Source organism: Lactuca sativa, chromosome 3 (assembly GCF_002870075.4).
Source record: "Lactuca sativa cultivar Salinas chromosome 3, Lsat_Salinas_v11, whole genome shotgun sequence".
NCBI classification, from domain to species: Eukaryota; Viridiplantae; Streptophyta; class Magnoliopsida; order Asterales; family Asteraceae; genus Lactuca; species Lactuca sativa.
Window position 1 is genome coordinate 310,847,934 of NC_056625.2, and position 9,613 is coordinate 310,857,546.

Genomic DNA, 9,613 nt, shown 5'->3' on the forward strand with positions numbered 1-9,613 from the left:
ATGATAACTGTTGTTATACGAAAATTCCGCTAACGGAAGGTACGTATCCCAACTGCCATCGAAGTCTAGAACACATGCCCTGAGCATGTCCTCGAGAGTCTGAATCGTCCTCTCACTCTGCCCGTCCGTCTGAGGGTGGAAAGCGGTGCTGAAATGAAGACGAGTACCCATCTCGTCGTGAAACCGCTTCCAGAATCTGGATGTAAAACGGACATCTCGGTCTGACGCCACCGATACCGGCACTCCATGACGTGCCACGATCTCGCGCACATAGATATTGGCTAACTTTTCTGCCGATATACTCTCCTGGATCGGGATAAAATGAGCACTCTTCGTCAACCGATCCACTACTACCCATATCGAATCCACTCCTCGTGCGGTCCTGGGAAGCTTGGTGACAAAATCCATGGTGATGTCCTCCCATTTCCACACGGGAATGTCTAACGGCTGCATCTTGCTGTGAGGCCTCTGGTGCTCCACCTTGAACTTCCTGAAGGTCAGGCACCTTACCAAGCGACATCCCGTTTCATGCAGGGCCACCAATAATCGGGTCGAAGATCTCTATACATCTTCGTCGCCCCTGGGTGGATAGAAAATCGAGACTTATGAGCCTCATCCATCAACACCTGCCGTACTTTTCCCCAGTACGGTACCCACACTCTCCCATGAAGTGTCAGCAATCCCCGACTGTCATAATCAAACAAAGATGCTCGGCCCACTATCCTCTCACACTTCTGCCTCTCCTCCTTGAGGCCCTCGACCTGAGCCTCCCTGATCCGTTCCAACAACGGAGTAATCACTATCATCCTCAAGCACAAATCTCTGATAGGGGCTGCCGACACTTTACGGCTTAGGGCGTCGGCCACCACGTTGGCCTTCCCTGGATGGTAAAGGATCTCACAATCATAATCCTTCAGCACATCTAACCACCTCCTCTGCCTCATGTTCAGACTCGGCTGATCCATAAGGTACCTCAAACTCTTGTGATCCGTGTAGACAATACAACGGACCCCATAAAGATTATGCCTCCAAATCTTGAGGGCAAACACAACCGCCCCCAGCTCTAAATCATGGGTAGGATAGTTAGCCTCGTGAGGCTTCAACTGTCTCGAGACGTAAGCTATCACATGGCCTCGCTGCATCAACACTGCTCCCATACCTATGATTGAGGCATCACAGTAGACTACGAAGTCCTCTACTCCCTCTGGCAAGGTAAGGATCGGAGCCTCGCACAACCTCTGTCTGAGGGTCTCGAACGCTGCCTGCTGCTCAGGCCCCCAATGAAATACCACCGACTTCTTGGTCAGTCGGGTGAGCGGCACTACTATCTTGGAGAAATCCTGAATGAATCTCCGGTAATACCCTGCCAACCTTAGGAAGCTCCGAATCTCAGATGGAGACTTCGGGACCTCCCACTGCATCACGGCCTCTATCTTGGCCGGATCCACCAAAATACCCTTCTGGTTGACGAGGTGACCAAGGAACTGCACCTCGCGCAACCAGAACTCACACTTGGAGAACTTTGCGAAAAGTCTCTCCCTCCTCAAAACTTCCAGCACCTCCCTCAGGTGCTCCTCGTGCTGCTCCTGCGTCTTGGAATATACCAAGATATCATCTATGAATACTATCACTGACCGATCTAGCATCGGCCTGTACACGCGGTTCATGAGATCCATGAACGCAGCTGGGGCATTTGTGAGCCCAAATGGCATCACCACAAACTCATAATGACCATACCTGGTCCTGAAAGCAGTCTTCTGCACATCCTCATCCCTAACCCGCATCTGATGATACCCGAAGCGTAGATCGATCTTGGAGAACCAAGACGCTCCCTGAAGCTGGTCAAACAAATCATCTATCCTCGGAAGTGGGTAACGGTTCTTCACCGTCACCTTATTCAACTCCCGATAATCTATACACATACGATGCGACCCATCCTTCTTCCTCACAAACAGGATAGGCGCCCCCCAAGGCGAACTGCTCGGCCAGATGAAACCCTTGTCTAGCAGCTCCTGCAGCTGCGTAGACAACTCCTGCATCTCAGGGGGAGCTAGGCGATACGGTGCCTTAGCTATCGGAGCCGCACCAGGAATCAGGTCAATCCCAAACTCAACCTGCCTCTCAGGAGGTATCCCCGGTAAATCCTCGGGAAATACATCCGGGAAGTCTCGCACTATCGGAACATCATCAACTGTCGTCTTGCCCTTCTCCCGGGCATCCAAGACATAAGCTACATAACCAGCGCAACCCTGCTGAAAATAGCGTCTCGCCCTTGCGGCGGAACAAAAGGTCGGTCCGCGCTGTGGCCTCTCGCCCTGAATCACTAACTCTCCCCCACTGGGAGTGCGAACCCTCACCAGTTGAAGCTCGCAATCAATCACTGCCCCATTGGGGCTTAGCCAATCTATGCCCACAATAACCTTATTCCCTCGCAGGGGAATAGGAACCAGGTCCACTGAAAACTGCTCATCAAACAACTGAAGAGAACACCCTCTATGCACTCTGCCGACCCTCACGGTCCTATCATCTGCTATCTCAACCTCTAATGGAAAATCCAGCTCCCCTGGAGCTCTACTAAATCTCTTGCTAAGCGCAAGCGATACGAATGATCGGGTAGCCCCCGAATCGAATAATACCATAGCAGAAATGTCGTTCACAGAGAACGACCCTATATAAAACATACAATCATAAGCAATAATCAATCAATAAAATAAAGAGATGAAGGGAAGATACATACCCGTCACCACATCAGGAGTCGCTCGCGCCTCCTCTGCTGTCATCTGAAATGCTCTACTCTTCGCCACTGGCGCCTCAGCTCGGCCCTGCCGGCCATCTGTAATCCTCAAGGTAGCAGGGGCAGGTGCAACCACCTTCCCTACTGCAGCTAAACTCGGACACTGGGACTTTTTATGTCCCCTCTGATTGCACTGAAAGCAAATCAGATCTGATGCTGCAACAGCAGTAGCAGGGGCCGTACAGTCCCTACTCAAATGCCCAGTCCGACCGCACTTGAAATAGCCGGAACTCCCTGCCTTGCACACCCCATCGTGCATCTTCCCACACCTGCCACATCGGCTGTGGCTCGGCTGAGACCTGGACCTGTGATCTGAAACCTTGGGCTTTTTGCCCGAACCTCCTGAACCCGAAACCGCCTCCGGTTTCCTCTTCTTCTCCATCTCGAGATCAATCTCCCTCTCTCGAGCCCTAGCAATCATGTCGTCCAGCATTTTACAGCTGGACCGGCTCACAAACTGGCGGATATCGCTCCGCAACATCTCATGATAACGGGCCTTCTTCATCTCCTCATCGGCTGCATACTGAGGAACAAGAAGATCCCTCTCCCTGAACTTTGCGGTGATCTCCGCCACGGTCTCCGTAGTCTGGGTGAGGTCCTGAAACTCTCTGGCTAACTGCTGCACCTCAATAACTGGTGCAAACTCAGCCCTGAACCTGGTAGAGAAATCAGCCCAGGTCATGGCATCCAATGCTGCATCATCTCCCATAGTATATCCGACCTCCTCCCACCAATCCCGTGCCCTGTCCTTCAGAAGACAGGACGCCAATCTGACCTTGTCCCCCTCGGGACACCTGCTAGTGCGGAATGCGTTGGCCACATCCGCCAACCATCTAGTACTCGCTATGGGGTCCCGTGCCCCATGATAGTCTGGAGCTCCACATGCCCTGAACTCCCTGAAAGTAAGTGTGTGTGACCCCATCATGGCCACCACCTCGGCACGGAAGGTGCCCAATCTCTCATCCATCAGCTCTAGGATACCCTCCTTGATCGAACCGAAGATCATAGGAGTCTGCTCTAAAATGATACGAGTAATCTCTGAAGAAAGAAACTCTCTGGTCTGCTCATCCATGTGCTCGTTCCCCGAGCTGATCCTAATCCCTCCCCGGCACCTCCACTGCCGGCTGCTGTCCTCGGACGCAAAACCACCATACTGAAACACATCATAGCAATATCAGAAAACTGAAATATCTCAAGGGATCATTGATACTACTACTAGCTTCCTGGTCTTGTCTCGGCCTTCCTTGATTCGAGTACGGATCCTCTGCTTTCAGTAGTACGGGCCCATACTACCTTCCACATCTATCCATACTTTCCTCAAAAACCGCCTTAACTCCACCAAGTCACTTCTACTACTACTGATCTCTGCTACTCTCATCCTAGGCTTGCCCTAGGGAAATCGCTGACTCCACTCATACCAGTCCTCAGCTGCCGAAGGCCTCCTTGTAATGCTAATTAGCCACCACCTGAATACCATCACATGCAATGAGGCTCGGATAATCCTTCGAGTAAAAGACTCGTCCCTACAACGGTTGGACTCAGACAAGAGCTACGCAATAGGGCCAAATCCAGCACTCTGAGATTATTCAACCCTGATCACATGTGATGTGGCGTATTCACCTAATGGCTAACTCCCACCACTCAGAGTCCCACAAAGCACAAAGCAAGCAGCATTCGGATAAGGGAAACATATTCAGGCAAAACTATTCTCATAACGAGAAGCTACTCTAGCATACAATGCTAAGCTCGCGCTACCAGGCATAACCTAAACATGCTATCCTACTGCTGTCTACTCAATACTAGCATGCAATCCTCATAAAGTTGTAACACATAAAGCAGGCACATAAGGCATCCTCCTAGATCCTTAGTCCTATACTAGCATGCTGTTCTACTGAAGCTGGAACAATTCATCATAATAATAAAACTTGTATTGGTAATTTGGGAGTACTTACTTGAGCTCGGCTGATCGCATGCACCACACCCTTATCTTGTTTAAAAATTCTTTTCTTTCTAAGTGCTTTTCAAAATCTCATTCGAAAACATTTTTCTTTTTGAAAATATTTTTATCTTTTCCTTAGTTTGAGTTCAGATGCACCCGGAGGTGTATCCGAATCCCTCAAACCAGGGCTCTGATACCAACTTGAAACAACCTAAAAATACGACCCGAAAATTTCATTTTTAATATAACCAAAATCATAAAACGGAGTATATCATAATAAAACCATGCGTTGCAAATCTCAAAAACCATACTAAAATTACAAATGAGAAAGCGGTGCCATGACTGTATCAAATCACATATAAGATAACTGATCAACTCCCAGGATAAAAACTGTGGCTGTGGTGTGTGCGATGCCATCATCCCGAGCCCTTCCCTTTGCTTGCGGAAGTACCTGAAACCAAAACTGAAATTGTAAGCACGAAGCTTAGTGAGCTCCCCCAAACTACCACATACCACACAATAACATATAAAGCACATACTGGGCCTTGCCCACTGCATCGGACCGAAGTCCGACTAACCGGGGCCTTGCCCCCTACATCGGACCGAAGTCCGAAGCTGACTGGGACCTTCGTCCCCTACATCGAACAGAGTCCGAAGCTGACTAGGACATCGGACCGAAGTCCGAAGCTGACTGAGACATCGGGCCGAAGTCCGAAGCTGACTGGGACCTACGTCCCCTACATCGGACCGGAGTCTGAAGCTGACATCGGACCGAAGTCCGAAGCTGACTGGGACCTTGTCCCTTACATCGGATCGAAGTCCGAAGCTGACTGAACATAGCATAAACATATCATCTAGCATAAACACATAACCCTTTCTGAACCACGAAGGCATCAAACATACTAACTACTACATCGGACCGAGGTCCGAAGCTGACTGCTAGCTAAACGGGCCGGCATTGTGGCCTTAGACCCGTTACTACTGGAAGGAAACTCACCTCGTGGACTGGCTGCTGTGTGAATGGCTCTGGAAGCTAACTGCTGCTGCTCCAGTATCTCCCCGGCTACAAGGCCATAAACACACTCAATCAAATACTAAACACCGCACTGGGGTAAAATGACTCTTTTACCCTTGGTCAAAGTCAACTCTCCCGGTCAAAGTCAACCCACAGTTGACATGACTCGCCGAGTTGGGCTACCAACTCGCCGAGTCTTCTAATCTCATTTCACAACCCCACTCGTGGCTACTCGTCAAGTATGGCATCGACTCGACGAGTACTCTCTCAATCCAAGAACTCAGACAATCTTCATCCGACTCGCCGAGTTATATGAACAACTCGACGAGTTGCTCTTGAGCTTAAGAAGATTGCCTTGGTCTCGCCGAGTTGTATGAACAACTCGCCGAGTCCCTCCATTACTGAGTCTGCTCTCCGACTCACTGAGCCCACTCTACTACTCACAGGCTTCCACTCGTCATCACTCAAAAGGGGAAAAACGGGGACTCGCAACTCGACTCGCCGAGTTGTTCTTCCGACTCGTCGAGTCGCTTGCATGCAGCAACTCAAAACTCGATTCTGATTGAATCCAGTGTATAAAACTAATAGATCTGGACTCCCTTAACTCGATTAGCACGTAAAGATTCTATCTTTACGTGCCCATAAGCATCCATGAAGCTAAAATGGCTCAAAAAGCATAATAAAGGCTAGATCTAGGGTTTTCATGCAAGGTAACTTCAAAAAGGCAATAGATCTGGGCTCTACAACTCCTAAATGAACAGATCTAAGGATATCTCGACATAATAGGGCATCCATACAATCATAAGGCTTGAGAGAAGCATCAAACTAGATCTAGAAGAGTTCTAATGGAGGTTAAAAGCATAAAACAGGAGGGAATCTGAAGAATACCTCAAAGAACTCTGATTTGCCCTTGGATCTTTGCTCTACACCTCTTCTCCTTGCTCCTTTCTTCTTCTCCTTCTTCAAGCCTTCAAAATTTAACACAAGAACACTTAGATCACTCAAGGATGGATTAGGGTTTTCTCACAGCTTTCTGAGGGTGAAGGAGGCGAGATTGGGGCTATAAGGTGGATTAAATAGTGAGCAACCCGGGGATTTAGGGTTTCTTCCAGGCAAGCAGACTCGCCGAGTCCCGAATATGGACTCGCCGAGTCGCCGACTAACACGTGCTCGAAATCCCGTCCCTACTCGGCGAGTCAGGCTATGAACTCGCCGAGTCCCTCTTGCAAACTTCTAATTAAATACTATGGAATCATCATACCGGGGACGGGTCGTTACATTTTATATATTATATACATGGAAAAAAAATTAGTATTATGTGGTTGTAGATTATGAAATGTTGTATATCAGATATGATTAAAAGTAAAACTACGTTGGTTTTAAGCGGTGTTGCAGAAATCGGCCTTAGCGGCCGATTAATCGGCGATTAATCGTTTGGCGGCCTCGAACCGATTACGATTAGGGTTCTTGGCGGAAATTGGTCAAAATCGGTCAAACTCGGGCTTGGCACTCCTTGGCGGCCTTGGCGGTCCTCGGCGGTCATAGGCGGGAAATATTTAAAAAATTCCAAAAAAAAATAATTTTCAAATATTACACCAAAATTTTAAATTTTTAAGCTTTCAAATTTTCAAATATTATACTAAAGTTTTTAAAATTTCAAAATTTTAAAATTTAAAATTTCCAAATACTTAATTTTTTAGGAAATATTGATTTTTTTAAATAATTTTATTAATAATTTAGGGTCCCCGATTAATCCCCGTCGAGTCTGATTAATCGTTTATCGTCAGTCGATCACCGAGCTATCGCCGAATGAATTTTACAACCATGGTTTTAAGCATATTAATGGTGATAGTTAAATTAGGGTAAAAGGTCATGAAATACAAGAATTCAATCTAATGAAAAGAAGTGTAATATGACATAACAATTCGTATGCATTGGACTAATGAAATATGTGTAATGAGACACTGGCGTCATAAAGCAATTTTTTTTCACACCCATTCAAAAAGGTGGGACAATGATTCGTTGTTGATATATTGTTTGAGTCGAAGGCGTTGTGCCCTTATCATATCATTGAAAGTAGTCATAAAAGTTTATACATTCTTGTTCTGTCTTGGTTAATTCTAATAAGTGAAGTCTAACAATATAGGGAAAAAAGTGTGACTTGGTTTTGATTTTATCCGAAAACCTAACAGAATTTATCGTACACACCTAGTCTCTTTGGAATTTATATAAATACAACAGTTTGCTTGAAAAAAGATATTATTCAAAAAGATGACATAAAAACTCAATTTTCTCTCTTTTCTACATTTTGTATAGATTTGATTGTCAAATTTGAACATTCATTTTCTCATGTTTCATACAAGAAAATATGGTAAATGTGATAATCACCATTGTTTTTGTTCACGTAGTCGAATCGAATCGATAATCTTAATGTTGATATTTAAACACATCATATATAAATTTTGTTATTTAGATCATACATTTTATAGGTCAATTAAAAAATTTAGCTCCAATTAAACCGGTCTAGTAGACTTGTTTTTTGGTATGTTTTTAATATGATTGAAGTAAGGTCTTACCATTTTTGTATGTTTTTAATATGTTTGAAGTAACATCTTATCCTTTTGGGTGTGTTTGAGCTCTTGAAAGTTTTTAGGAGGTTGAACTTTTATATCTAACAAAAATGTCTAATTAAATTAAAAGCTTTTTAATACATGATTAAAGCTTTTTTTAAAACAAAAATTCTAATCCAAAAGCTATTTCAAGTAGTGTTTAAAGAAAAACTCTCTTATTATAACAAAATTACAAGGTTGCCCATTAAAAAAAAAGCTCATGTTGTTATTCATCTATTCTTTTATGTGATTTTACACGTTTCAAAGCTTACAACTATTTTTTCCAAACACTTACACAAATAAACATTAGAGTTTCCAAATAAAAAATTCATCTTCTAGCTTCCAACTTCCAACTTCCAACTTTTAGCTTCAAGCTTCTAACTACCGGTCACCATCTACACTTTGCTGATGTACACATTTGAACTATATCGTATTGGAACTAAATCTATGGTTCCTTACGGTTTGGCGTAATTATCACTTTGCTACCTTGAAGTTTTTCTTAATTTCCTTGTAGTAGAATGATCCTTTGAGCTTTCGTTTTTTTTTTCTCAACTTCCTTGTGATGGAATTAATTACATCGTCCTTGATGTCTAACATGTCTCAATTTCGTGTTAATTAACCGATTTCATATCATTATCACTAATTTAAAAGAAGTTGGGGGTACATATCAAGGAGCGCTATTCCACAATAAAACTTACATTTTGATCCCTAAATTTCATGTTTTCTTATGTTTGTTGTATATTATTAACTTTTATTGATTATGAACTTGTTCGGCACGTAGTTTTTAGAAGCTTCTAACTTTTAAGAAAAAAAAAAAAAAAAAAAAAAAAAACTTGCATTCGGTAGTTTTTAGGAGCTTCTAATTTTTTTGGTTAAATAAAAAACTTCAAATCCAAAAGTTACTTTAACTAGAGTTTAAAAAAACTCTTTTAGATTTTAACAAATTGACTTAAATACCTTTTAAAATAAATAAATCATATTCATACTTTTGGTTCTTATCTAATACAATTAAATGTAAATATATTTTAATAATTGTTTACACACGTTGGGTTGGGCTCATTAAGATGTAGCTTGGGTTGGGTCCATTTATGTATGTTGGGTTGGGCCCATTTAGTTATGTGTTGGCTTTTATATGATATATGGTATTTTTGGGGAAAGTTTACTAAGTTTTGTACTTCCGGTTTTGTAGTTTAACATTTTCAAGTACTTCAGTTCAAAAGGGAAGGGTCCATAATGATTGCATCACATCCACTGCA